The sequence below is a fragment of the Typopeltis vanoorti genome, chromosome 22 (assembly GCF_054136105.1).
Source record: "Typopeltis vanoorti isolate ZY-2024b chromosome 22, IOZ_Tvanoo_1.0, whole genome shotgun sequence".
Taxonomy (NCBI): Eukaryota; Metazoa; Arthropoda; class Arachnida; order Uropygi; family Thelyphonidae; genus Typopeltis; species Typopeltis vanoorti.
Genome location: NC_143570.1, coordinates 51,085,759 through 51,111,745, shown reverse-complemented (window position 1 = coordinate 51,111,745; position 25,987 = coordinate 51,085,759). Strand labels below are relative to the sequence as shown.

At 36.0% G+C, this 25,987-nt stretch overlaps 1 protein-coding gene across 1 annotated transcript in view; it reads left to right on the top strand.

Annotated features, from left to right (window-relative positions):
- LOC150094412 (TBC1 domain family member 2B-like) overlaps positions 1 to 25,987 on the top strand; it is a 406,352-nt gene that overhangs the window by 233,107 nt on the left and 147,258 nt on the right. The window lies entirely within an intron of this gene.

Here is a 25,987-nt window from a genome sequence, read left to right as displayed (position 1 = left end):
TTGCCACCAATTGGTGAGAGTGATCATAAGGTCATGACTTGGGAGGTGGCTAAAGGAGTGGAATTTACAATTAAGACAGGGTACATGTGGAATTACCGGGCTGGTAAGTATGACAAGCTTAGGAGTGTGCTTCGCTCAGTGCCATGGCATGAAAAACTGCAAGGGCTGGATGTTGATAGTGCATGGGAGGTGGTTAAGAAGTGTTTGCAGGAGGCAATGGTTGACTGTATACCAAAAGTCCGAATAATAAATCAAGTGGGGGTTAAATGGATGAATAACACTATTAAGCTTGAGCTGCAAAAAAAGAAACAATTGTGGAGGGAATTTAAGGAGAAAGGTGACTAGCAGGTGCAGGAACAGTATAAAGCTCAGGCCAGGATGATAACAAGGGTGGTAAGAAAAGCAAAAGCGGACTACGAAAGAAAATTGGCCATGCAGGCTAAGAGAATCCCAAACAGTTTTTTCAATATGTTGCAAGTAAAAGGAAAAATGTTCATGGCAGAATGATTTTAAAAAATGCTGAGGGTAGGGAGGTAACCGAATCAGTCAATATAGTGGAATTACTGAGCGAGCACTTTGCAAGAGTATATCATCCAGGTGGTGACATTGCAGGAATGGAAGAACCAACAGCTTATACTGGAATTGAGATGGATGAAGTAGAGGTAAATAGTCTATTACAGAACCTCAATGTCAATACATCTGTGGGATTGGATGGTATACCAGCTCGTATCGTACATGAAGCGGCTAAAGAATTGTCAGTGCCCTTGACCATTTTGTTTTTAATTTTAGCCTTGGTTCTGGGTCAGTCCCAAGGGGGGTTGAAAGAGGGGAAAATAGTTCCGCTGCATAAAGGGAGTTCCGAGGCTGCTGTTGAAATTTACCGGCCAATCAGCATAACAGGAATCATTATCAAGGTCTTGGAGAGAATAGTCAAGAGGAAAATACAAGATTGAATAGATGACAATGGGATACTGTATCAGGGACAGCATGGTTTTGTGAAGGGTAGGTCATGCCTCAGTAACTTGCTCACATATTATAACACAGTGATGGCTGAACTGGATAAGGGTAATGGGTTTACAGTGATTCTACTGGACCTTGCTAAAGCCTTTGACAGGATACCACATGGAATTCTAATCAGTAAATTGCAGCATATGGGGATGGATATAGGGTTGGTGAGATGGATAGGAGGGTGGTTGATGGAGAGATATCAGAGAGTGGTTTATTCAGGAGTAGAGTTCACAAGACTAGTGGTGTGCCACAAGGATCTGTTCTTGGACCACTGCTGTTTAATTTGTTCATCAATGATATAAGAAAGGATCTGAGAGGAACAGTTCATTTGTTTGCGGATGATGCAAAGTTGGGTAGGGAAATGGTGAATGCAGATGATGTCAAAATTTTGCAGGATGATTTGGATAGATTGGAGGTCTGGGCTAAGGAGAATGGATGTCAATTTAATGTGGACAAATGTAAGGTTATACATTTTGGGGTGAAAAGATTAGCAGCAGTTTACTACATTGGTGGAATTATACTCCAGGAAATTGATGAGGCACAAGATTTAGGAGTGTTGGTGGATAAGGAGTTGAAGTTTAGGGGGCACATTGCAAAAGTGGCCAAATCAGCTCATCAAATCACTTGGTTGTTGAAGAATACGTTGACAAGTAGAGACAAGCAGGTTATTGTTAGAGACAAGCAGGTTATTGTTCCTCTGTATCAAGCCTTGATAAGACCCCATCTCGACTACTGTGCCCAGATTTGGTCACCTAGGTTTCTTCTTGATGGGGAGGAGGTTGAGAGGATCCAGAGGCGAGTGACCAAGATGATAGCAGGTCTGTGGAATGAATCTTATGAGAACAGGTTGAGGATTTGTGGGTTGCAAAAATTGGTTGAAGTGGAGGAGGGGAGATATGATTGAGACATTAAAATTACTGAAAGGTTTCTATAAAATTAATTCAGAAGATATTTTTGAGAATAGGGCTGGTTGTGGGAGGACTAGCGGACATCCATGGGAACTGGGCAAAAGTGTGGTTAGTAAGGGTGTTAGAGGTGTGTTTTTCAATTTTATAATGGTGAATGAGTGGAATGGGCTGCCAGAGTCTGTGGTGGATGCTGTGACAGTGAATGAGTTTAAGGCGAGGTATGATAGATACTGTATGAATGTCGAATAGTTGTGATGAACATGATTTGGGGCCTCCCTCAATGAGTCTAAGGACTCCCTGGAGTTGCCCGTAATAATAATCCTTGCTCTCTGCCTCCTCTCACCACTGTCATACTGGGGCAACATGCTTACTACCTTTCCTATCACATTATTCTCTTTTATCCATCTCAACAACTTCCTGATATCCAATCTGTCATGTTCTTTGTTTGTTTGTACCTATTACAAGAACCTTACCTAACCAACTCATTTGCTCGCTTACTTCTCATATCTAATGCCTCAATCACTCTACTAATTCTACCTCCAGTAAAACATACTTTATGCATCCTCTCGTCCAGCACACCTTTAACAATTGAATCACCATACAATGCCACTCGCGAGTCTTTTGTTATCTCTTTTATACCAACATTATTTGTTTTCATCATTTTCACTCTTCCATGCATATCTTGAATTCTCTTAACTTCATTCCGTATCTATTTTATCTCTTGCCTCATTTTACCAAACTTAACTTTTGAATCTTGCTTCACATTTTTGCGGTCATTCATTCTTTCAAATTTTTGAACCTTGCATCACACTTTCACTCTCATTCATTCTTTTGAATTTTTGAACTTTCAAACCTTGCATCACACTTTCGCTCTCATTCATTCTTTTGAATTTTTGAACCTTGCATCATACACACTTGTTTGCAGTCAGTGCCACTCGCCACCTTATCTCCAATTGCATCTTTTTGTTTTTCCCAACTTCCGCTACATTCACATTACTTTCAGCTTTCTTACCATTTGTTCTCCTTTTCAAAACTTTTTAACACTTTTTCTCTGGTCTTTTACACCATCCATTTCTATTAGACAAGCACTCACCCTCCTCGCAGCACTCTCGCCACTAGCACTTTCAGTCATCAACATATTAGCACTCAGCAAGTACTCATTCAGCTCACGCTTCGCATACCCCCACTCCTTCCATCTGCCATAAATATCCACAATTTGTCTATATAATAAAATGAGTACATCATGAAATGAGTATTCAAGATTTTCTGATTTCTGACACATCAGAAACAGGATATTTATATTCAACAAATGCACAGGATCTAGTCTGTGGAAGAAGGAATCATGCAGAATGTAGTTTGACCTACAAAAGATTCTTAGTTAAATCTATAGTGAATTTGTACCATAGGCTAAGGATTTTTTTTTCATTTTTATCAATTTTATATATTTATTATTATTATTTATTTTTACATAGTCCAGAAACCCTGCTCTAGAGATCGAACATGGAACTTTTTCAAGCCCCTTCAGGCCTCCAATAAACAAGGCAGTGGTCTCACACTGGCAATGAAATTCATCTCCCACCTAATGACAGTCACAGACATCAATGCTCATAGTGGGTTTCGAACCGGTGACCTGTTGATTTGAGAGTAGGTATGCTAACAACCACTTGGCCAAGTAGCCAACCAGGCTAGTGGTGGACAGTGACAGAGGGTCCAGGTTTGGTTTAGATGTCCAAAATTCATGTATAAGGTATATAGTACATCTACTTTATTATTAATTAAAATTATAAAAATTATTATAAAAAGTAATAAAGTAATAGACCAAAAACAGTTATTTGGCATTCCTATGTCACAGGACTCTATTCTTTATTCTGTTTGACTCTGTACAGAGTATTTTTTGATATGTCCGACATCTATTATGTATGCCACTGGCATCTTATATATATATATATATATATATATATATATATATATTCTTCTTCTTTCTCAGCCATTTTCAATTCTCTGCTGAATGAAGTCCTCCCCCATGATTTTCAAATTTTCACAGTCTTCTGCTTCTGCCATCTATGTCTTTCTAGTCAGTTTTTCTGTTTCATCTGCCCATCTTGTTTTTGGGTATCCTTGGCTTCTCTTTCAGGTTGGTATCCATTCTGTTACTTTTCTGGTTTATCTGTTGTCCATTCCTCAAGCCGGATGTCTTGCCCATTTGGATGCTTTTTTCTTGGATGCAATTTCTATTGCATTTAAGAAAAAGTCTTCTTTTTGTCACCAGTATTTGTTTTTCAATTTGTTTAGTTAGTGCTCAGGTTACTGAGCCATAGGTGAGCACTGGTCATATCCATTGGTTGAATACTTTACTTTTCAGGCAAATGGGTAAGTTATTTTTGAATATGTAGTTCAATTTCCCAAATGAATACCAACTAACTGTATTCAACTAACTGATTACTAACTGTATTCTTCTTTTAATTTCGTTCTGTAATGCATTTTCAATGTCAAAAAGTTGCCCTAAGTATACATAAGAGGAGACTATTTCTATTGGCTCATCATCAAGTTTTATTGTTTTTGCTCTTAAGTACTTATTGAACATAACTTTTGTTTTTTCTCTATTCATTTTATGACCTATCTTCTTGCTTTCTATGTTCAATATATTTATCATTTCCTGTAGGTTTCGTGCTGATTCTGAAATTAATACAATATCACTTGCATATCTTAAATTGGTTAATTTTTCACTTTTTATTGTCATGTCTGTGACTCTAGTTAATTTTTTAATCATCTCCTGAAGTGCTGTACTAAAAATTTTAGGGGATATAGAACCTCCTGTGTTATCCCCTTTTGTATAGGGGACAAGTTGTTTAAATGTTGTTTAATTCTATTATTGCAGAAGTTTTGATGCTGTCAAAGACTTTTTCATAATTATAAATGCTAAACAAAGAGGTTTTTTCCATGATTTGTCTCAGTGCATGTATATGCTTGATTTTACCATATCCTTTTTGGAATCCAGCCTTCTCTTCCTGTTGTTTTAAATCCAGAATAGGTGTTATTCTGTTAGTTATTGTTTTTGTATGTTATATAATACTGATAATAAGCTAATTAATTGGTCTGTAATTTCTTATCGCCTCTTCTTTATCTCCTTTTTTTTTTTATAAATTAATGTTAATATTGCATTATTCTAGATTGTAGGTATTTTCCCTTTATCAAATAAGTTGATAAGGTTTGTTAGATTTTTATTAATTCTTCACCAGCAATCTTTATTAACTCAATTTGGATTTCATCTTCTCCTGGAACTTTTCCATTTTTCATTTGGTATATAGCTTCATGTACTTCTTTATAGGTTATTGGCAGTTCAAAATTATCGTCAGTAGTGGAGTTACTTCTGATATTCTGTATGGTTTTATCTGATTCATCTTTGTAAAATTCTTCCAGTCTTTTGATAATTCCTTTTAGATTTCTTATTACTGTATACCATTTTTTTCTTTTATTGCTACTAAGTGTTTGTTTCCACTCATCAGGCTTCTTAGAATTTTCATATTTTTGTTATTTTCTATTATTTGTTTGATTTTGCTAGTGTTATAATCTCTGATTTCATATCTTACTCTTTTCCTTATCATTTTGCATAATTCTGAGTATTCTATTTTTGAAGTAGAGTTTCTATCTTGTTTCATATTGCTTCTCTTTTTCATCATGTTTATGGTTTAGAAAGAAAGAAAAAATAAAGAAAACAAAAGAAAGTTTGTTTTCTTTATTCTTTGCTGATATACTCTTAAAGTTATTTGGAGATGTTACTATGATATCTGTTATTGCTTGATTTAGTTTATCAACATCCTCTTCAAAAAATATTTATTTTATCTAATTTTTTATTTATTGTTTCTATGTTTTTTTTTGTCTTTCAATTATTCTCTTAGGGTCAAGTTTTTTGGTTCTATTTACTAATTTCTTTCTTTCTGATTTGATGGGCAGCATAACTTTAGCTCTTACTAGTCTATAATCACTTCCTGTTCTGAACTGATTTATGACTGATACATCATGTATTATATATTTCCTTTGCAGAGATATAGTCTATTTCATTTTTGACTTCTCCGTTTGGACTCATCCATGTCCATTTCTTTTTTGAGTGTTTTTAAAGAATATTTTCATGACATAGAGTCTGTTGGCTGCTGTAAATTCTATTAAGATATTTCCATTTTTATTTCTCTCCCTAACATGAGTTTCAATCATTTCAATTTGGGAAAAGTTTTTTTTTCCTATTTTTGCATTAAAGTCTCCCATTATGGTAAAAAAATGGTCTAACAAAGACAATTTTTTGGTCTTTATTAGACCAAAAAACAGTAGATAAAAATGAATTATATACCGTTTTTTGCTGATCCTCATAAAACTCTTCCTTCTCCTCCTCTGAAGATTGCATTGGGGCATAAATTTGTACTATTTTAGCTTGTACCTATTGTTGATTTTCAGTGTGAGTTCTGCAATTTTTTCAATACATATTTTATTACTTCTATATTTTCTTTTAAGGATTTTTTGATGATAAATCCTGCTCCTCCTAAATTTGTATTTGTTCCATAATGGTAAAAGTAATTGCTGCTTTTAAGTTGTATAAATTCCTCATCCTTTCTTTTTATCTCACTTTATCCTATTATATCCCATCATATGCAGCCTTATGTGCCATTAGGCACGGAAAGACTTGATGATGATGGTGATCCCATCTTATTCTCTCTTTAGTTCTTATCGAGAATGACCAAATCTTCTTCTGTTCTTAATGTTCTTTAATTAAATGTTCCTATTTGTAATTTTCTCTGTGTGGGTTTCTTACTTTGTTTTAAGGTTGATCCTTTTGGATTGTCCTTTTCTGTTGTTTTTCCAGCTTTATTATCTAACAAGGTTAAGATATTATTTTCAGGGTTAAGATATTATCTTCATTTATTTCATTTATCTGGAACACTGTGTTGTCTGGGAAGTGCCCCTTCTGGCGTTGGGTTTTATGACCTTTATTCTTCCTTTTCATTTCTTCATGAGGGGTTTTGATTTATATATATTTATTTGGTCTATATATGTGTAAATCCCACATATGAAAAGCTGTAAATCTGTTGTGCATTAGGGGAATGCTCTCCAAATTATCTACTCTTTAGAATTTGGAAACTGTGATCTAGGAACCAGCATGGAAATTGTTCAAGCTTTCAATAAATTAGATAATGATCTTGCACCAGGTAGTGAAATTGATCAACTACCTTAAGCTTACTGTCTACTCTCAACCACTCTAGATGATATAGTATGAAGTAAGCTATTCTGCCATATCTATACAAAATCAAGTAATAGAGCTGTATAGTCATTGCTATTGTCAGAAACCTCCAGGAAGTCAAGCACCCAAGCTATACATTATCCACACCTATCTGTCATGCTTTCTCTTACTCATTCACACTAGAAGTGCTCACCACTTTAACATAATAGCAATTCCACTCAGTCACTGCTCTCTAAGAGAAAGTCTAGCTCTCACCCCATATTTAACCACACACGAACTCAGATTCCATCCCACATTCCATAAAACAAAATTCCATCAACCAGTATTATATAACTCTCTCTCAGAAGTTTGTAGACCTCTGTCACATTGCTCCTCTTTCTCCTGTTTACTAGTATTTGTAGGCAACAAATTCTCATTCTGTCCTCATAATCTACATTCCTTAATCCCAACATCATCTTTGCAACTTTTCTTTGCACCCTTTCCATGGCTTCTTTTCCCTTCAGAAACCAGGAAACCAAAATTGCACACCATAATTGCAGTTGTATCAAAATCTTGTAAAGAGGTAAAATGGCTTCCTTATCTGTACCAGTTAGTTTTCCAGCATCGTAGTTATCCTCTGAGTTGTATTTCCAAGTTTTACTATGTAACCTTTGAACGTCAACTTCTTGTCGGCCATAACTACAGGGTCTCTAGCCTCATCAGTTCTTCAAGCATAATCTAACCAATATAATATGCCATTGGAAAGCTCATCATACAGTGTGCATTATTTTACACTTACTAATATAGGTGAAGGGCATATCACTCCTAAACAAAAGCAGGCAAAATAGCCATAAAAATAACACTTACTAATGTTGAATTGACAGCCATAATCATTTACTGACATTTCCAGCTTATTGAAATCATTCTGTGAGTGCTGCATAAGTAACATCCATGATTGCACTTCATGTATCATCATCAACAGCAAATAATTGAACATCTCCTGTCAGGTCCTTCCCAATATTATTAATGTGTAGATTGAATAACGGTGGTCCAAGGACTCATCCCTGTGGTATCCTACTGGCCATCCTAAATGTGACATATTTCTCTCCTCCATCATATACCACTTTTTGATAGCTGTTTTTCAACTATCTGCTTATCCAAGTCAGTAGTTTATATTCTAATCTCTGCAGTTCATGCAACAGTCTGTCTTGTGGTATCCTGTCAATAAAGTCCAATGGTATCATAGTATAGCCAACTGAGCTGTAGTATTATTATAAAATATTCAGCAGATTGCTCAGACATAATCTCTGTTTAGTAAATCCCATTCTTCCTTGCAAAGTATAGCTTGTCTCTCAACTTGTTTCAATATGTGAGTTTTCGTCAACTTCCCAAAAATCTTCATCACCATGCCAGAGAGGTTCATAGTTATAATATCAATTTTTGCTCCACACTTGTATAATTGTACTAGCATACATAGTTACCATTTCTGTGGGATCCATCCTGAGCTGAGACTAAAATTATGTAACCAGATTAAGGGCCTAACCAGTTCAGCTGAACATTTCTTTAGCATTCATGCTGATATCCCCACCTCAATCTCTGTTGCCAACTAGGTGATGCAACAGCTCAGAATCTCCTTTTCATGCACCACTATCTCTTCATCCAGTTACAACATGGCTAATAGATCTTAGTGGACTGAGCACTCAGTATTTGAATAATTTCATGTAATCTTTCCTAATTGGAACATCCATATTTGTGGCTATTTTCAAGGTCAGTATTGTATGATCACTGTCACCAAACATCCATAGAGTAGTCACATCCTTAACTGAGATCTCTTCTAATGCTGTAAACAAATCCAACACCATGAGTTCCTTCTTTCACATTCTGTATGAGAAAGTTGTCGCTCAGTAGTCTTTCATTCTTATCATGAGTTTTCTCTGCTACCCAATCAATCAAATAATTTAAGTTACCTGTGATGATTACTTGTTTAGTGCCCATCAAAGTAAGTTAGCTATGCAGTTCATTATCCCTAGCAACTGAACTGCCAAGTCTATAGAAGCTGACTATAATATATTTCATCCTGTTTGTCTCCACTTCACACCACATAACCTCAAACTCATTAATATATAATTATTAATATATTAATGAGTTCGAGTTATATTTAATAAATCAAATTATTAATAATGTTATATTATACTCATTAATATAACATTATTAGGATTATTGATTTTGTGAGTTTCTACCCTAACTGGACCCAGATCATCTGATATTATTAGTCATATCCCCTCCCCTTACTCTTATCTGAACATGGTTGTTTAGGAGCAGTCCTTTTTAGGACTTCCAGGGTAACAAATGGCAATGCTGTAGCCAATGAAGTTTTAACTGAAGCTCAGCTATTGCCATTGCCCAGCCATGACTAGAGCTTTTAGCTCAATAACACCCCATCCACACAGATTTTCGTCATCCAGGTGACGGGATAAAGAGTCAAGGACTCAGTCCATCTCCCAGTTCTTTTAAGAACTTGCTGTTATCTCTTCCTCTTTTCCTAAAAATACCCTTTACACTTAATTCCAGTAACTACATCCGACTGAGAGTCAGGGTTCACTAATGCCAATTATTTTAGGCTCCAACATATTCACCAAGGCAACAAACTTGAACCCTTCACTCCTGATGCATTGCCTTTGTGCATAGACATAGGAAATTTGCTCCTGGCATTTTCATATACTTATCTGTAATCTGTTTGGCCCAGTTGAGCAACTTTCTCTTTCCTTGTCCACCCTTTCACTAGATTTATAACCATGTTCATTGATATTTATATCATACCACTTTTTGCATAACTTACCTGCATCTGTGCATGCACACTATTCCACCATGATTTAATTTACCTAAATCTCTGTTTTAGTTGTGCCTATAAATATCTCTTGCTCCTAATATCCATTATACAAGCCCTTTCCTACACTATCAAACTTGCCCACACATTCAGAATCTCATCTATATAGCTTGCACATCAAATTATTTGTTATCATAGCTTCCTTAACCCAATATTATTTCTCAGCAATAAACTAACAGTTGACTCTTACTCCTCTTTTTCACTTCTTCCATTATTCCTTTCAATCTACTTAAATTATTTGTTCCTATAAGCACTACCATCTCTCTCTCTCTCTCTCTCTTTTTTATTATTTATTTGTTTTTTTATTATATTCATCATATCTTTAGATTTTTGCTCCTGGAAAGCTCGAAGTAATGACTTTCTCATCAAGGACAAATCTGATGAGTGATTCACTATACCAAAATTTACCTCTCTTTTTTACTTCTCTCTCTAAACATTTCTAACTCTTGATTTGTTGTCAAATTATTGTCCAATAATTTTTGTTTTAACTTAGAAATTTCATATGTCAAATGATTTTCTGTATCTTCATTGGTATCATCAGTATCGATGTAATAATTTTGTTCATCAGCAGGGTAAAGGTTCCTGCCTCCAATCTACATTAGCCTTTGCATTTCGGGTTTTTGGTGCCATTTTTACACACAATTTTAAATTGTCAAATATATCTACAAGTATATTAGTAAACACACCAAATACATTTAGTGTAATACATTAAAAACCCCAATAATATGCTAAAAATACACTAATTAATTTAAGAAAACGTTCAGTAAATAATAATAATAAACCTATCTTACAGGAGTGTTAAACTGCTCTCATTAAGTAGAACCTTGAACTAACCAGTTGTCATTATTATTTCCAGGTCTCTGGATAATGGAAATTATCCAGAGAACTGACATTCCCGATGAGATGTTGAATGGTAACATTCTCAACATCCATTTTTTATTTTTATCTTTGTTTTTATCTTGTAGAATTTTTTTTATTTTTTATCTTGTAGAAACCTAGTTTTTCTTTTTTCTTTTTAATCACACATCTCAGGAAATCATTAGGATCATAAACACAAGCTAGTAGCAATTGTCTGCTGTATCCATGTGTACTTCTGTCTATACACATATGGCTGACAACTGATTTCTCCCTTCCCCCCAAATAAATAAAATTAGTGCTTTAAGAGCTGCCTACTACTTTTGGAGAATAAAAAAGCATAGAAGATATGTTATTATTATTTGCTAAACAAAAGTGGTGTAACATCTAAATGATAAACATGTATGGGTTAGATTAAAATGGACACTACCATCTAAAACATATATTTTAGATGGTGGCAAAATTCTTCGAAGTTACAAGTGACATACAAATGCATCCTGGGAAGCTGAAACGGTCACATGCTTGAAAGAACTTGATGATGGTTTAAAAGATAAAAGCACTTTAGCCTGAGTGTTCTTTCAGCATTCAGTGGTGTCATCAAATTTGAAGTATTTTTATTATTCAGTATATTAAGTTATTTTGTATTTGAATATATTTTGCATTGATTTTAAAAAAAATAGAAGGCAGCCATACAGTCAACAAATCAGGCTGATATCTGTGGTTTATTCAAAAAGCAGCTTATAATATAATAATGATCACAGTTAAGATTTTTAGAAACTTAATTTTTTTACAATTTCAGTTTTATTATTTTCCCTACTTACCTCGTAACCAACATCTAATGAATGGCATACAAATAATGAGAACTTTTAGACCATTATATAAACTCGGTATTATATAATTAAGGGGATGTTAGATCCCACATTGTTTAAAAATCGAATAAGAAACTCGAGGATCGAAATCCGAGAGTTTCATACCGAATATAGTAACTATAAACATACCGGTGACTACTAGCGTGAGCTAAAGCATGTAGTTCAAGTACATAGTACAAACTAGGGCAACTTGTTGCAATGGTAGAGAAAGTTCTGATCGCTATTCTTAGTATTTTCCATAATGTAAAACCCATCTCCTAGGAGATGTATGATGTTATACATTATGGTGGGAGGTCACTACCCAGACCGGTTTCGATCTTTATTGAGATCTCATCAGTGAGTAGCTAGACCAAAGTATAATAATAAGGTTATAGCGAAAAGAACTTATATACTCTGCTATACGAGTTGTTAAAAAAGGTGCACCCATAAATTATTATTTAAAATAATGAGCCAGTAGGCTTCATTTCAGTGATATAAAACATTATTTACATAAAATATAAAACAACGTGGGATCTAATATCCCCTTAATTAAATAACTGGTAATTAGTTTACGGAATTAACAACACATATAAAGTATATTAATTAAAGGTAACTTTAATGAATAACTTCTATATTTTGGCAAAGTCACATTGCCATCTTCAGGAACATAAAGATATGGTATGTGCATGCAGGCACTAACACAAAGCAAATGAGGAAGAAAGCAAGAAACTAATATTGTTCCTAAAGTCCTAATGGTGCCCTCTTGCAGGCTAATTTGGTAGTCTTGGCAGTTAGGCTGAAGTTCTCATAATGTAAGTCTCCTGAATTTGGGGTAGTTTCATGCACCCAAATTTGTTGAGGTTAGGAACGTTTTTTAGAGCTGTTGAAGATTCTTTGAATAATCTTTCGTATTTAAACTTGCTGCGATGAATTATTTTTGTTTTCTTCCAACGAATTTTATGGTGGGTATCTAAGGCATGGTCGGCCAGCCCAGAGCGGTTGTACTGGTGAAACCGGATGTAGTCTTTGTGTTCTGAAATCCTGATATTTGTTGTTCTGCCTGTTTGGCCAAAGTAGGACAATTTGCAGCTGCAAGGGACCTGGTATACACCAGGTAGGTCTAGGGGAAGTAGTTGGTCTTTGGTAGAGCGGATAAGGGATGCCAACTTTTTATATGGTCTGTAACAGCAAGTAAGGTCATATTTTTTGAGGAAATTGGTTATTTTCTCAGAGGTGCCCTGGATGTAGGGGATGGTGATAGACTTGGTGTAATCTTTATTGTGGAGGGGGGTTGTGATTTACTGGTTTTAGTATTTTTTGGATTTTTTTGGGGTTATAGCCATTGGCTAAGAAAGTGTTGAGGATGTGGTTTAGTTCAGTAGTCAGGGCCTTGTCATCTGAGCAGATTAATTTTGCCCTGTTATATAGTGTTTTTATAACCCCATATTGTTGTGAAGGGGGGGGGGATTGCTGGTGAATGTATCTGCCAGTATGGGTGGGTTTTCTGTAAACAGAGAAAACCAAAGATCCATCAAGCTGGCGGATGATTAAAGTGTCTAGGAAGGGGAGGGTGTTGCTTTCCTCTTTTTCTAAGGTGAACTGGACTCTGGGGTGTTGGTTGTTTAAGTGTGTTAGGAAGGAGTGGAGTGTGTCTGAGCCATGTGGCCAAATAGCAAACACATCATCCACATAACGAAGCCAAATAGTAAGTTTTTGTGGGGCGGAGTTTAAGGCTTTCTCTTCAAATGTCTCCATAAAGAAATTGGCCAAGGGTTGGGAAAGTGGTGAACCCATGGCTGTCCCCTCTATCTGTTTGTAGAAATTTCCTTGCCAAACGAAATAGCCTGAGTTCATTGTGAACTGAAATAGGGCTGAGATATCAGGAGGAAACTTGGCTTGGATGTGCTCAAGGGTTTCTTGAGTGGGACATTAGTGAATAGGGAGGAGACATCAAAACTGACCATTATGTCAGTGTGTTGGAGTGTGAGGTTTTGTATACTGGCTTTAAAGTGGGCTGAGTTTTTTATGTGTGATGGTGTGTTGCCAGTGTAGTGTGTGAGAGTTTTGGCTAAATGTTTGGCTAATTTATATGTGGGGGAATCAGTGCCATCCACTATGGGATGCAATGGCACATTTTGTTTATGTATTTTTGGGAGTCCATATAATCGGGGGGGTCTAGAGTTATAAGGTTTAAGTTTGTTGGTGACTTCCACAGGCCAAGAAGTGACTTTCTTAAGGAGTCTGTGGAGAGTTCTAATCTGAGAGCTGGTCGGATTATATTCAATGGGGAGGTAAGTAGTACGGTCTAGTACTAAAGCATTTAGCTTACCTTTGTAGTCTTTTTGATTGAGCACCACAGTGGCGCTTCCCTTATCAGCTTTGGTGATTACTATTTTTTTTGTTGTTTTTCGATTCTTGTAGAGCTGCATATTAGTTTTTGGATAAGTTGGTTTTTGGAGGTTTGGCTTTAGTGAGAACAACAACTACATCCAGTCTTACGTTGTTGGCGATATGGTTAGGCAGGTTGCGAATCCCACGCTCTATTTGGATCATGATTTCTTCAGCAGGTATCCTTTTAGGAGTTAGAGCGTTTCTTGCTTTCTTCCTCATTTGCTTTGTGTTAGTGCTTGCGTGCATATACCATATGTTCCTGAAGATGGCAATGTGACTTTGCCGAAATATAGAAGTTATTCATTAAAGTTACCTTTAATTAATATACCTTATATGCATTGTTAATTCCGTAAACTAATTACCAGTTATGTCTAACCAATGTATAAGCCTTGCTACTAGAATCATGATCATCCACGGAGATGCAATCGCATGAAAGCCCCGTCAATACGGCAAATGGAGGTTGAAGATATCAAGGCAAATAAATCGTCTGACGTTCCTAAAATGCTGCCGGGATAACAAAGTGATCCCTAATTGTGTCAAATTGAAGCACCGTTTTACTTCCGAGAAAGCTCTACGCATTTATAACCTCACTAGCTTTGCCCTGTTAAGAGAACAAATTACCACGACCTGCGTTCTCCTTGCCGACGAAAACAAAACCTTACGGGTGCTAGAGGAAGAGCTTACAAATACACTCGGCCGTGATCTATGGTCGACACTTCATGACATCTCCTGCGCATCGGCAAGAAAAGAATTCTAAAAAATACGTAGTCGGCACGTGAAAAAATATGAAAACCTGACAAAGAATTCTACTTCCTTACCACAGCCACCACTCAACACTGTAGTCGACCTCTCGTCGACAGTTTTAAAGCCTGAAGCACTCACCGCACTTTCACGTGGTCACAATTTCGCTCTAGCTCCTAAAAGGATACCTGCTGAAGAAATCATGATCCAAATAGAGCGTGGGATTCGCAACCTGCCTAACCATATCGCCAACAACATAAGACTGGATGTAGTCGTTGTTCTCACTAAAGCCAAACCTCCAAAAACCAACTTATCCAAAAACGAATATGCAGCCCTACAAGAATTGAAAAACAACAAAAAAATAGTAATCACCAAAGCTGATAAGGGAAGCGCCACTGTGGTGCTCAATCAAAAAGACTACAAAGGTAAGCTAAATGCTTTAGTACTAGACCGTACTACTTACCTCCCCATTGAATATAATCCGACCAGCTCTCAGATTAGAACTCTCCACAGACTCCTTAAGAAAGTCACTTCTTGGCCTGTGGAAGTCACCAACAAACTTAAACCTTATAGCTCTAGACCCCCCCGATTATATGGACACCCAAAAATACATAAACAAAATGTGCCATTGCATCCCATAGTGGATGGCACTGATTCCCCCACATATAAATTAGCCAAACATTTAGCCAAAACTCTCACACACTACACTGGCAACACACCATCACACATAAAAAAACTCAGCCCACTTTAAAGCCAGTATAGAAAACCTCACACTCCAACACACTGACATAATGGTCAGTTTTGATGTCTCCTCCCTATTCACTAATGTCCCACTCAAAGAAATCCTTGAGCTCATCCAAACCAAGTTTCCTCCTGATATCTCAGCCCTATTTCAGTTCACAATGAACTCAGGCTATTTCGTTTGGCAAGGACAGTTTTACAAACAGATAGAGGGGACAGCCATGGGTTCACCACTTTCCCCACCCTTGGCCAATTTCTTTTTGGAGACATTTGAAGAGAAAGCCTTAAACTCCGCCCCACAAAAACTCACTATTTGGCTTCGTTATGTGGATGATGTGTTTGCTATTTGGCCACATGGCTCAGACACTCCACTCCTTCCTAACACACTTAAACAACCAACACCCCAGAGTCCAGTTCACCTTAGAAAAAGAGGAAAGCAACACCCTCCCCTTCCTAGACACTTTAATCACCTGCCAGCTTGATGGATCTTTGGTTTTCTCTGTTTACAGAAAACCCACCCATACTGGCAGATACATTCACCAGCAATCCCCCCCCCCTTCACAACAATATGGGGTTATAAAAACACTATATAACAGGGCAAAATTAATCTGCTCAGATGACAAGGCCCTGACTACTGAACTAAACCACATCCTCAGTACTTTCTTAGCCAATGGCTATAACCCCAAAAAAATCCAAAAAATACTAAAACCAGTAAATCACAACCCCCCTCCACAATAAAGATTACACCAAGTCTATCACCATCCCCTACATCCAGGGCACCTCTGAGAAAATAGCCAATTTCCTCAAAAAATATGACCTTACTTGCTGTTACAGACCATATAAAAAGTTGGCATCCCTTATCCGCTCTACCAAAGACCAACCACTTCCGCTAGACCTACCTGGTGTATACCAGGTATCTTGCAGCTGCAAATTGTCTTACTTTGGCCAAACAGGCAGAACATCAAATATCAGGATTTCAGAACACAAAGACTACATCCGGTTTCACCAGTACAGCCGCTCTGGGCTGGCAGACCATGCCTTAGATACCCACCATAAAATTCGTTGGAAGAAAACAAAAATAATTCATCGCAGCAAGTTTAAATATGAAAGGTTATTCACAGAATCTTCAGCAGCTCTAAAAAACGTTCCTAACCTCAACAAATTTGGGTGCATGAAACTACCCCAAATTTCGGAGACTTACATTATGAGAACTTCAGCCCAACTGCCAAGACTACCAAATTAGCCCGCAAGAGGGCACCATTAGGACTTTAGGAACAATATTAGTTTCTTGCTTTCTTCCTCATTTGCTTTGTGTTAGTGCCTACGTGCACATACCATATCTTTATGTTCCTAAAGATGGCAATGTGACTTTGCCGAAATATAGAAGTTATTCATTAAAGTTACCTTTAATTAATATACTTTATATGTGTTGTTAATTCCGTAAACTAATTACCAGCTATGTCTAACCAACGTATTAGCCTTGCTACTAGAACCTTAATTAAATAATGTTTTACATTGCCAGAATGAAGCCTATTGGCTCTTTATTTTAAATAATAATTTATGGGTGCACCTTTTTAACAACTCGTATAGCAGAGTATATAAGTTCTTTTTGCTATAACCTTAGTATTATACTTTGGTCTAGCTACTCACTGATGAGTTCTCAATAAAGATCGAAACCGATCTGGGTAGTGACCTCCCACCATAATGTATAACATCACCCATCTCCTAGGAGATGGGTTTTACATTATGGAAAATACTAAGAATAGCAATCAGAACTTTCTCCACCTTTGCAACGAGTTGCCCTAGTTTGTGCTACGTATGCACTTGAACTACATGCTTTAGCTCACGCTAGTAGTCGCCGATACGTTTATAGTTACTATATTCGGCACGAAACTCTCGGATTCTGATCCTTGAGTTTCTTATTCGGTTTTAAAAATGTGGGATCTTATATCCCCTTAATTAAATAATGTTTTACATCGCTGAAATTAAGCCTATTGGCTCTTTATTTTAAATAATAAACTCAATATGTTTGTTGCTTTGTGGAGAGTAATAACGGTGTAACTAACATTGTTAACCTTATTAACATCCCATCATTATTATTGTTTGATGTTCATTATTAGTGAATTGGATCATGATGTATAGCCCACAGTAATTGCCTAGAGACAAAAACTAGAGAGAAAGGGGGTGGGCTGTTTTTCTAAAAGAAATGAAATAAGTGGGAATAATTATTATTAATAAAAAAATTCATTAAAAAATCATTGTAAAGGATTTCACTAATTTTTAACTATTGCCCTGTTTGTTTTCAACAGGTCTTGTGAATGCAGTAGTAAATCCCTTTCATTGAGATTTATTATTATATCCATAAGACAATGTCCTATTTGTTTTATGTATATTTTTCATTTTTGTCCTGTGTGTATATGAGTAATCAGTATTGTTATCATTTCTAGATCTCCATTGAGTTGGAGGATGAAGTTAAACTCTTACAGAACACAACACTCATTATGCCTTAAACTTGAAAATATTTAGTGTTGGCATATTGACTATCGTTTCTAGTAACACATTCCACCCATTTGTTACTCACTTTGAAAAAATCTTCTTTTCACTCAAATGGCAGTTCATACAGAGTATACAGTGAAAACCAGAAATGTAAATAAGCAATATTATGATCATCATCATCGTCGTCGTCAAAGTCCTGCCATGTACCCTCAAGGGATGTACAGGATATCATAGTACTACATGAAAAAAATTACATCATTACTAACTTCCTATCTATAATTTTCCTCCAAATCAGTCTGTTACTTGTCAAGACTCCAACATTATCAGATCTTATATTTCTATCGTCTAAGGCAGTGCTTCCCAAACTTCTGGATGTCAGGGCCCCCTTTGCAAAAATTAAAATATTTCACGGCCCCCCTCGAAAAATAATCGTAATAGAGAGATATATTATTATAATATTTATTGTATTTATATTCAATACAAAACATACACAGCGAATATTGCAAAAATCAAATGCACATATTACATTTTTTGCCTCTTTCCGTTTGGTTCTGAAGATGATGCGGGCAGTTCTGGTAAAATATGAAATATTGTCCTTTTTTTTTAAGTCTGTTTCTGTTTCTTCTGATTGTACGCGGGATTTTTTTTTTTTTTTTTTATCACCCACTTATCCATCTCAGGGTTAAAGTTTTTAACGTAGAATAGATCAAATAATATCACCACTTACCGATACTGGCACACCACAGACTGATAACATGAAATTAGTGAATATTACCTGAATAAGGGAATCCCAGGACCAGGAACATTTTTCTCTTTTGTGACTTTTCTCCCTTTACGGTAATTAAACCTAACGCGAAACAGACAGCAAAGGAAGGTTATTAAAACGTGCATATGATTGTTGCTATATTAACAAAAGATCGCGCAACCGAAAGATAAAAGCATAGCTGACAATTGAGTTGAAATGCCAACTCTCTTCCATCGAATTCCATATGTGAAACTGCCATAACATTCATTATATATATATATTACTTAGTTTTAACACTTTTACGAAATTTAACACGTTCGGTTGAATTTTATTGCTGCCTTGGGAAATCGAACTCACACACATCTAATTAATAACAATAGTTTTTAGTGAAATACTGTGTTTGCCCATGTAACATATGGTTTTGTTTCAGTCTATACAGCATAGTTTCTGTATGAGGGGACATGTGATTCATTAATTAGTGTGTTTTTATCCCAGTTTTCTCTAATTGCACTATTTGTTGAGAAATATATTACACAGGCTCCTCATACCTTATTCACTGGCATAATAAAAGTACTTGTTTTTATTGCCTCTGCAGTATAGTGGCTGTTGGGGAGGGTGTGTTGCTTACCACCAAGCAGTTACTATCTCCCCCACATGAACTTGTTTAAGTTTTTTTCATGTGTGAAGTATATGAGAAACTTTCATTGGTAACAGAAAACTAGCTCGGATGACAGTGATAATATAAAACGAGTTTTGATATGTATATAATGTCAATATCAACAGTCCCTGATTACAAACGGGTGATGAAAGGGAGAGGAAGATTTGGAGCTTTCCTGGAGAGCAATCGAAGTAAATACAATTAACCACTGCTTTGAAATGAAACATATGAATAAGCAATATTTACTAATATTCATCAAGCGCGAAAATACGCAGGAAGCAAAGTTTGTGAACCAACACCAATGTGTGAATTTTTCCATTAAAATATAAAAAATAACAAAAAAGAAATAACAAAAGTTAAATACGTTTCTTTTAAAATAAAAAAAATCCACTTAGTCTTAAAACATTTTAAATTTGTTTTCATTATTTCACGGCCCCCCTCAACAAAACCTCTGGCCCCCATGGGGGCCGCGGCCCACAGTTTGGGAAGCGCTGGTCTAAGGCACTTTGTACCGTATCAATCCACCTATATCTTGGTCTTCCTCTGGATCATTTTGCTGCCAACCCGGTAGAGAACACTTGTTTTGCTAATCTTTCTTTGCCCATTCTGTTTAAGTGACCATACCACCTGAGATTAGCTCTGCTAACACATTCCTGGATGTTAACAATCTCAAGTCATTTCCTAATATCCTCGTTTTTAATATGATAATGCCATTAATGCCATTTGTTCACGCCTCTAATCTTTCTCAGGACTCTCATATCTGCGGTCTCTAGTCTTTAGTCAAGTGTTTTACTTCTGACCCAGCTCTCAGATCCATAAGTTAAAACTGGTTTGAACACTGTCTTGTATACAGCTAATTTAGTGTTCCGACTAATTTCTCTCTTATTCCATATGAATTTATTCATTTGACTTCCTACCATACCAGCTTTGTTAATTCTGTTGTCTATTTCTATATTTAATTTACCATCTTCAGTAAAAATCGTGCCTAAGTAGCTGAAATGTTTCACTTGTTCCACAAGTTGTCCATTCACAACACAGTTGACATTTTCAATGATTCTGCCTATTTTCATTGTCTTTGTCTTTTTATTGCTGACCTTCATACCATATCTATTACAACAGCTATTCAATTTAGTCAGAGAATCTTGCAGACTTGTAGCGGATTTATTTAGAAGTATAACATCATCCGCATAAAGCAAAGAACTGACATTAACATCTCCAATTTTGATATGTTTAATACCACTTTCCTTCGTAATGTGATCCATATAGATAATGAATAACAGAAGGGATAATGTACATCCCTGTCTCACACCAGATTTAACATTAAACCATCTTCCTGTACTTCCTTCAATTCTAACTGCTGACTTACGACTCAAATAAAGACTAGGTATTGCTCGATATAATGCCCCATTGACACTATTAACTGTAGCGTATTGAATAGCTTCTCTCTTGGCACCTTGTCATATGCCTTTTCCAAATCGACAAAACTTAAATACAGATCTGTTATATTCCCATGCTTTCTCGACTATTTGTCGTAAAGTGAAGATCTGATCCTGACAGTCTCTATTTGGCCTGAATCCAGCTTGTTCTTCACCAAGCTTTTCTTCCACAATTCTTCTCAACCGTTTCTCAAGTATACATGCATAGATCTTGCCAGGAACACTCAGTAAGGAAATACCTCTGTAATTCTCACATTCAGTTTTATTTCCCTTTTTATATATGGGTACTATTAGAACTCTACTCCAATCATCGGGAATTCGTCCCTCTGTCCAGGCTTTCTGAACTATGCAGTGCAGCCACTGTAAGATTCTTATACCACCATACTTCAGCATTTCTGGTCGAATATTATCTACTCCTGCTGCCTTTCCACATTTCAAGCCTTTGATGGCTTTTTCTACTTCAAGTATGGATATGTATTCCTGACTGTATGCCTGTTCAGTGTTTTTTACCACTGTGCTGTCATCACTGCTTGTTTCATTTAGCACATTTTCAAAGTAATTACTCTATACTTCAAGGATATCCTTTTTTCCCATTTTCATGTCACCTTTATCATCTCTAACTCCTTTTACAGCACTCTTTCCTCCATTCCTAAGCTTCTTCAACAACCTCCAGAATATTTTGCCACCCTCTTGATATTTATTTTCTATATTCTTGCCAAAGTCCTCTCATGACTTTTGTTTAGCTAGTTTTACACAGTGTTTAGCTTTCTTGCATTTGTCTCTGTATTCTCTAAGAGCACAAGCTGACTTATTTGACGGGAACTTTTGATATGCTTTCTTCTTTTCCTTCACTGCCTCTTTAACTTCCTGTGTCCACCAGGGAGTTCTGATTTTTTTATCCTTGCAGACAACCTCACTACATGCCTCTCTAGCTGAATCAATCAGGGCTATCTCCAAGGTTTGATTCCTGTTCTCAAACTCTTTCATTTTTTCTTCAATAATCTTTGTGTATTTTAGTCTACAGTTCGCATCTGAGAACTGCTCAACTTTTATTCGCTTTAAAACTTTCTTGCATGTTATTCTTTTCAATATGAAATTCAATTTTATCCTGCTCAAGACTAAATAGTGATCACTTCCAATTTCAAATCCTCTGTACACTCTGGTGTCCTGCAACAGGGAGAAAACACCATTATCAACAATAACACAGTCAATGAGATTTTTCTTATTCCTTGCCTCTTCTCTCCATGTGAATTTGTGCACATTTTTATGTTGGAACATGGTGTTAGTAATAACCAGTCCATGTCCTGAGCAGAAATCCAACAGATATTTGCCATTATTTTTAGCTTTGCTCTTTTCTCCAAATTTTCCCAAAATATTTTTGTATGCCTCACAATCATTTCCTATAATAAGATCCCCAACAAGGACCAACTTTTCCTTTTTCATTGTGTCAGTTGCTTTTTCTAAAGCCTCAAAAAATTCCTCCACTTCTACCTTAGTAGAACCTTCTGTGGGACCATAGGCACAAATAAGTCTCATTGTCCAGTTCTCCATTCTCATATTTGCCCACATTACTCTACTCGAGACTGACTGCCATTCAAGAAGATTAGCCTCGTATTTTGTGTTGAATACTATGGCTACTCCTTTTCCTTGATTGTCATTGCCTGAATATAACATTTTGTATTTATTGCTCAGAAAGATCTCACCAGTTTTTGGTTTCAGTCACCCCTATTATGTCGATCTGGTACTTATCTAAATTCCTCAGCTAGCTCCATTTCTTTGCCATTCAGGCTTCTTATGTTGATAGTACCAATCTTTAACTCTGGTGATGTTGAGTTGGGATGTGTTTTCAGATTTGTTCCAGTAGCTGACTTTTTGCTGTTCGCCCTGGTTCCCTGGTGAAAACAACGGGGGCCTTGTTTAACCGGGCGACACCCCAGCCGGCATGAAATTTTGTCATGTCGTACCATCATTTTTTATTTTAGTTTAACTAATAAGAATACAATTTGGTTGGCTAAATCCCAAATTGCCAGCCCATCCTCGTTCGTTCAGTATCCAAGTAGATACCCAATAGGGTGTACAACAAGAAGGTGAGGATTGGACATTAGGTCAGAAGCCCTTGTCGGTTCGCTGCATTCCTTTAAAGACTTTGTGGATGTCTCCTCTCAGTTATACAGCTTTGACCCTTAAGCACCCTCAATATTATGATAAAAGTTACAAATAAGAAAATAAATTACACACATTTTTATTAAAACCACTGAATTTTTTATCATGTTTTATGACCACTTTCATTGTAACTGAATGTTTAAAAGAACTGAATAACAGTTAAAAAAAAAAAAAAGTTACAAGCATGAGAAGAGTTCTATATATTGCTATTCCAAACTGAAAAGTTAATTTGTATTTAAAAAAAATAATTACAGTTTTGAAGACATATTTAATAAAATCACTAACTATAATTGAGAAGTTCTTGAGGCATTCATACATATTTGATTAGGCTGATGAATGAGAACTTCACAACTCAGTACACTGTCTCTTTCTGCTGGTACTTATAATCTCTATGGAACATGTATCTGCATAAGGGAGGTTCTAACACTTCAAATTATAGTAGCAAATTACAGACCAATTAGTATCTCTGGAGTGGTGGTAAAAGTATGTGAAAAATTGGTCAAAAAGAGAATTCAGGAATGGGTGGATTAGAATATGACACCCTGAGAGGTGGCATGGCTTTGTGAAGAATAGGTCATGGTTCAGTAATTTACTAATTTTTTATAATGGAATGACAGCTGAATTGAATAAGTGAAAAGCCACGATGATTCTGCTGGATTTTGCAAAGTCATTTGACCGAATGCCACATGGAATTCAGATATGACAGTGGTTATTTGGGTAATAGGTTGGCTGCTGGACAATATATCAAAAATTGGTATATGGAGGGGCAGAATTCAGGCAAAAACTGGTGACTAGTGGTGTGCCACAAGGTTCAGTGCTAGGACCACTACTATTTAATTTGTACATAAATGATATACGAAATAACCTGAATGAATTCAGTTGTTTGCTGATGATGCAAAAGATGGTAGAGTAATAGTTAATCACGGTGATGTTGGAAAGCTTGCAAGATAATAAATAACTTGTCAGTCCACGATTGTCATACCACGTCGATGGAACTGTATTCCAGGAAATAGTTGACGTTAGGGATTTAGGGACTGTGGTTGATAGAGTTGAAGTTTAGAAGACATATTGCTAAGGTAGCTCATAAGATTACTTGGCTGTAGAAGACTACACAAGTAAAGATAGGGAAGTTGTATTCCTCTTTATAATGCCTTGATAAGTCCACATATGGATTACTCTTCTCTGGTCTGGTCTCCTGGGTTTCTTGGGGATGTGGAAGTGGTGGGGAGGGTTCATTGGTAAGGCAACCAAGGTGGTGAAGGGTCTGTGGAATGTTCATTATGAGGATAGATTGAGAGTGTGTGTGGACTGCAGAAGTTGGTTGATAGACAAAAAAGAGGCAATAGAGTTTTATAGGATTGATGCAAGGGAAATGTTTCTGCACTTGGCTAGAGGAAGCAGAATAAGAAGTCATCCTTGGAAATTGAATTAAAGTGTGGTTAATAGGGATGTAAGGATTAGATTTTTTGCTTGGAGAGTTGTGAATGAATAAAATGGGTTGCCAGAGTTAGTTGTGAATGCTTTGTCTGTTAATGGGTTCAAGGAGAGGTATGATAGATTATGTGGATAATTTGGGTCTCCTACATTGAGGGGTGCCTGTACATTAATAATAAACCCAACATTCAGATAGGAGATATTGACCATAGTTGTTTACTCTTTGTGGGTGATATTATCCTCTTAAATAAATGTCTTATAAATAATCAAGATTCTTTTCCCAAATCGAATTTACTGTGACAAATTTGATATGAAAATCAGCATTAAAAGAGACTGATACTATGAAAGACAGACAACACAAAATTTCACATCCATTTTTTGTTAGAATTAGAACTGGTTACACATTTTAGCTTATTAGGTGCAATTTTTAGTGAAGATGACAAATATGAAAACAAATAATAAAAGTAAGGCCTATATATATGGGCTTGGGATTACTAATAAATAATCTGAAGCTAGTTATATAAATTAAATTTATATGGAATGAAAGAAATCAGGCAAATCACTAAGTTAGCAGTAGATAAGATAAAAATTTCAATTTATTGATCTGACAGACATGTTAGAATTAAAACAACTGATCACAAGTTTGGAAACCAAAAATATCCAAGTTCTGAGATGAATATTAGAGTAGCAAACAGATGGCGTGAAAATCAGGGATGTGCAAGCAGAGCAGTCTGAAATGGTATGGTCATTTAAATGAAATAGGATATCAAAGATTAGCAAAAGAAGTGTTTGAAGCAAAAATGACAGAACAAGGTCGAGATGTAGGTGGGTTGATAAGTTGGGTGTAATTTAGCAGATTGAAATGTAAGGCCTGATCAAATGAGATAACTAACAAATATTAAATGACTCTGGAAGAAAGACTTTAATAGGAAACTACTCATGAAATATTAATAGTGTTAGATTCTCATAATATATGATTTAAAATCTCATATTTCATCATAAAATCTTTGCAGATATGCAACAGAAAATGAAATTTCAATAATTTTTCCACTAGTTTCTTTTTCCATTGATGTTTCTTATAATTATGGTGCATATCTTCATTTCTGTTGTGACTTTTCAATGTTTGCACGAAAACAGCAATACTCTTGCATAACAAGTTAGCATTCCAACAAACATAACTGATTGTGTTGTATACAAGGGATGGACAGAGTTTTTGCAGCAAGAGGCCTAGTTACCTACTAGAAATTGTTAAGAGCCACAAATTTACTTTTTGGAACGTTTTTAAGCGCAACATCAAAAGCTTCCTTAATATCAATGCCACGAGTGCTATCTTTTAATGCTATTAAATCTAATAATTCTTCTCATGTCACTCCATCCTCAAGAACGAAACGAATAAAAATTGCTAATTGTGGTTGGTCTGTAATGTCAGTTGATTCTTTTGTATCTTTTAATGTATCTTTTTAAATT